At 43.1% G+C, this 5062-nt stretch overlaps 1 non-coding gene across 1 annotated transcript; it reads left to right on the plus strand.

The window, feature by feature from the left end:
• The first annotated feature begins 4955 nt into the window (after positions 1-4955).
• On the plus strand, positions 4956-5062 carry LOC141722352 (small nucleolar RNA R71). Its single transcript, XR_012575371.1, has one exon. It is a non-coding gene; the product is annotated as a small nucleolar RNA R71 (small nucleolar RNA).

A 5062-nucleotide genomic window follows, 5' to 3' on the forward strand; every position in this document is an offset into this window, starting at 1 on the left:
GCAAAGCTGAGCGGGCGCTCAGCTTGCTGAGCGGTCGCTCAGCAATGCTGAGTGGGCGCTCAGGGGGTCACTGGAATTTTTTTTTTCAGCCCCTGTTTTCTGATTTTTTTGTGTTTTTGGATAGGTTATTAACTTCTGAGGGTTCCTGTAACAACAATTCATGGGTTGCCTCCCACGCAGCGCTTCTTTTTCGTCATTAGCTTGACATTTCGTACCCTTCTCAAGTAGTCAACAAAATGGAACTAACCACTTCTCGGTTTGCCATGTCCCCATAGTAGTGCTTCAAAAGCTGACCGTTAACCTTGAATGCTTGGTCCGGATCATTCTCAAAAATTTCCACCACTCCATGTGGAAACACAGTTTTGACAATAAAAGGCCCAGACCACCTCGATTTCAACTTCCCTGGAAAAAGTCGGAGCTGAGAGTTGAACAAGAGAACTTGTTGCCCCGGCACAAATAACTTAGGATGTAGCTTCCTATCGTGCCACCTCTTCACCTTTTCCTTATACATTTTGTTATTCTCGTACGCTTGAAGTCGAAATTCATCAAGTTCATTAAGCTGAAGCATTCTTTTCTTACCAGCTGCATCTAAATCCAGGTTCAACTTTTTCAATGCCCAGTAGGCCTTATGCTCAAGCTCCGCAGGTAGATGACATCCCTTACCGTACACCAACTGAAACGGGGACATACCAAGTGGAGTTTTGTATGCTGTTCTATAAGCCCAAACAGCTTCATCGAGCTTTAAAGACCAATCCTTCCTTGACGGACAAACAACCTTCTCTAGAATGCACTTTATCTCTCTGTTAGACACTTCCGCTTGACCATTTGTTTGCGGATGATAGGCAGTAGCCACTCGATGATTCACATTATAACGCTGCATCATAAAAGTGAACTTACGGTTGCAGAAATGCGATCCTTCATCACTTATGATTACCCGAGGTGTTCCAAACCTTGTGAAAATTTGCTTATAAAGAAAATTTAGCACTGCCTTTGCATCATTTATCGGTAAAGCTTTAACTTCGACCCATTTTGAGACATAATCGACTGCCAGCAAGATGTACTGATTATTGCAAGATGAGATAAAAGGCCCCATGAAATCGATTCCCCAAACATCAAAGACCTCGACTTCAAGCATTATATTTAATGGCATCTCATCCTTTCTCGTCAAATTTCTCACTCTTTGGCAACGATCACACCTTAAAACAAACTGATGAGCATCCTTGAACAAAGTAGGCCAAAAAAAACCTGCTTGCAGAATACGAGCAGCCGTCTTCTCACCACCATAGTGTCAACCATAAACCGTGGAATGGCAGTCTCGTAATATCCCCTCCATCTCACAAAACATGATACATCTCCTGATGATCTGGTTAGCTCCCTGTCTAAACAAATATGGTTCATCCCACATATACCACTTCACCTCATGCAGAAACTTCTTCTTTTGAGCGGATGTCAAATTAGGAGGCATTACATTGTTGACGAGATAGTTTACAATATCTGCAAACCATGGTTCTTCCTCCTGAACTGCGAACAACTGCTCATCCGGAAAAGATTCATTGATTAATGTCCTATCTTGTGAAGTAGAATCGGGATTCTCCAACCTAGAGAGATGGTCAGCTACTTGATTCTCAGTACCTTTTCTATCCTTGATCTCTAACTCAAATTCCTGAAGTAAAAGCACCCAACGAATGAGTCTCGGCTTCGAATCCTTCTTGGAAACCAGATAGTGAATAGCCGCATGATCAGTGAATACTGTTACTTTCGTACCAAGTAGATAAGATCGAAATTTCTCGAAACCAAAGACTATAGCCAAAAGCTCCTTCTCAGTAGTGGTGTAGTTCAATTGGGCCCCATTTAAAGTCTTACTCGCATAGTAGACCACATGGAAGAGATTTTTCTTGCGCTGTCCCAGAACTGCACCTACCGCATAATCACTCGCATCACACATCATCTCAAACGGTTCTGTCCAATCTGGTGCTGTAATAACTGGTGCAGTGATCAAACTCTTCTTGAGAGTCTCGAATGCTACCAAACATTCATCATCAAATTTGAAAAGCACATCTTTCTCAAGCAAATTGCACAATGGATTAGATATCTTTGAAAAGTCCTTGATGAATCGCCGATAAAAACCCGCATGACCAAGAAAACTACGGATTCCTTTCACAGAATTAGGTGGGGGAAGATTTTCAATGACTCCCACCTTGGCCTTGTCCACCTCTAGACCCTTGTTAGAGACCTTATGCCCAAGAATAATGCCTTCACGCACCATAAAATGACATTTCTCCCAATTGAGCACCAAATTAGTTTCCACGCATCTTTTGAGTACGGCGCGCAGATTATTCAAACATTCATCATATGAATGTCCAAAGACGGAGAAGTCATCCATGAACACTTCGACATTATTTCCAATCATGTCAGAGAATATAGCCATCATATATCTCTGAAAAGTGGCCGGGGCGCCACATAACCCAAACGAAACTCTGCGAAAAGCAAACGTGCCAAATGGACAAGTGAAGGTAGTCTTTTCCTGATCCTCTGGTGTAATACAAATCTGATTATACCCTGAATAACCATCCAGAAGACAAAAATACTCATAACCCGCCAACCTGTCAAGCATCTGATCAATAAATGGAAGAGGGAAGTGATCCTTCCTTGTGGCTTTGTTCAATTTTCTATAATCCATGCATACTCTCCATCCTGTAACTGTTCGAGTGGGGATGAGCTCATTTTTTTCATTTGCGACCACAGTGATACCTCCTTTCTTAGGTACACATTGTACGGGGCTCACCCACGAGCTGTCAGAAATAGGATAAATGATGCCTGCATCCAGCCATTTCAGAATTTCTTTCTTCACCACCTCCTTCATGATGGGATTCAGTCTTCGCTGCTGTTCCACAGTTGGCTTACTACCTTCCTCTAGCAGAATTTTATGCATACAATATGAAGGACTTATCCCCTTGATGTCTGCTATGGTCCATCCAATAGCCGATTTAAATTCTCTCAAAATCCTTAAGAGCTTATCTTCCTCACAACCTGAAAGGTCAAATGAAATAATAACAAGTAACGTAGATGAATCACCTAAAAAAGCATACCTCAAGTGTTCAGGTAATGGCCTGAGCTCCAAGGTAGGTGCTTCCTCTATTGATGGTTTGAGCTTTCCTTCAGCATACTTAAGGTCAGAAGTACCAAGAGATTCAAACGGCATGTCCAGCTTTCGCTTCCAAGGAGAAGAGTTCAGATATTGTAATTGCTCGTTGCCATCTTCATCATTGCTGTCAAAATCCCCCACTAAGGCCTTTTCCAATGCATCAGACATTAGCATGCGATCGAGTTCCGAAGTAACCGCAGAATCAATCACATCCACTTTTAAGCACTCCTCATCTTCTGTAGGGAATTTCATTGCCTTGAATACGTTGAAGGTCACATCCTGATATTGTACCCGTATAGTAAGTTCACCTTTTTGCACATCTATCAAGGTACGGTCAGTAGCCAAGAAAGGCCTTCCCAAGATTATGGGAATCTTCTTATCTTCCTCAAAATCCAGAATAACAAAATCTGCAGGAAAGAAGAGCTTATCCACCTTGACGAGCACATCCTCCACTATGCCCCTTGGGTAAGTAATGGAACGATCAGCCAATTGTAGAGACATGTATGTGGGTTTTGGATCAGGCAGATCCAGCTTTTTAAAGATCGACAACGGCATCAAATTAATGCTTGCTCCCAAATCACAAAGGCACTTGTCAAAGGTCAGATTGCCAATGGTGCAAGGAATGGTGAAGCTTCCTGGATCTTTCAGTTTTGGTGGTAACTTTTGCTGCAGAACAGCGCTGCATTCTTCCGTGAAAGCAACGGTGTCAAGGTCATCCAATTTCACCTTCCTTGAAAGAATACTCTTCATAAACTTCGCATAACTAGGCATTTGCTCCAGAGCCTCAGCGAAAGGTATATTGATGTGAAGTTTCTTGAACACCTCCAGAAACTTCCCGAATTGTCTATCCAGCTTTTGTTGCTGCAATCTCTTAGGAAAAGGTGGTGGAGGATAGAGCTGTTTCTCCCCTGTATTAGCCTCAGGCAGAGTGTGTTCAACAGTAGTCTTCCTTGGTTCCGCCGCTTTCTCCTTTTGCTTAGATTCTTCATCACTAATTTCAGTTTCTCCTTCTTTTGCCTTTTTAGCATCAGCAACTTTTCCAGACCTTAAGGTAATAGCCTTGACTTGCTCTTTAGCTTCCTTCCTGCCTGGTACTTCCGTGTCACTGGGAAGAGTGCCAGGCTGACGATTGAGCACTGCATTGGCTAATTGACCGATTTGATTTTCCAAGGTCTTGATAGAAACCGCCTGACTCTTGCATAACAGCTTAAGTTCCTCAAAATCAGCACTAGTAGGTGCATCTGTACTTCCCTGTTGAGGATATGATTGCCTTGTAGCATACTGTTGTGGTTGCTGGAATCCAGGTGGGTTAAACTGTTTACTCACTCCTTGCTGATATGGTGGCTGAATAACATTCTGATTATTCCCCCAGCTGAAATTTGGATGATTTCTGTTGTTAGGATGATAAGTCGCTGGCACAGGCTACTGTTGTCGCTGATAATTATTCACATACTGAACAGATTCGTTGACCGGAGAACACTGATCCATAGCATGAGAACCTGCACAAAGCTCACAAACCATAGCTATTTGATTAACTCCATATGTAGCCAGAGAATCAACCTTCATTGATAGCGCTTGGAGCTGGGCTGCAATAGCGGTGGCTGCATCAACTTCCAGAATACCTGCTACCTTGCCTGACGCCATCCTCTGAGTTGGGTTTTGATGCTCATTTGCAGCCATCGTCTCTATAAGATTATACGCCTCAGTATAGCTTTTAGCCCATAAGGCGCCTCCAGCTGCTGCATCGAGCATGGGCCGAGATTGGGCCCCCAAACCATTATAGAAACCAGTGATCACCATCCAATCCGGTATTCCATGATGTGGACATTTTCTCAACATTTCCTTGTAGCGTTCCCAAGCCTCGCACATAGATTCTGTAGGTTGCTGCGCAAACTGAGTAAGAGCACTCCTCATAGC

Source organism: Apium graveolens, chromosome 4, assembly GCF_009905375.1.
Source record: "Apium graveolens cultivar Ventura chromosome 4, ASM990537v1, whole genome shotgun sequence".
NCBI lineage: Eukaryota > Viridiplantae > Streptophyta > Magnoliopsida > Apiales > Apiaceae > Apium > Apium graveolens.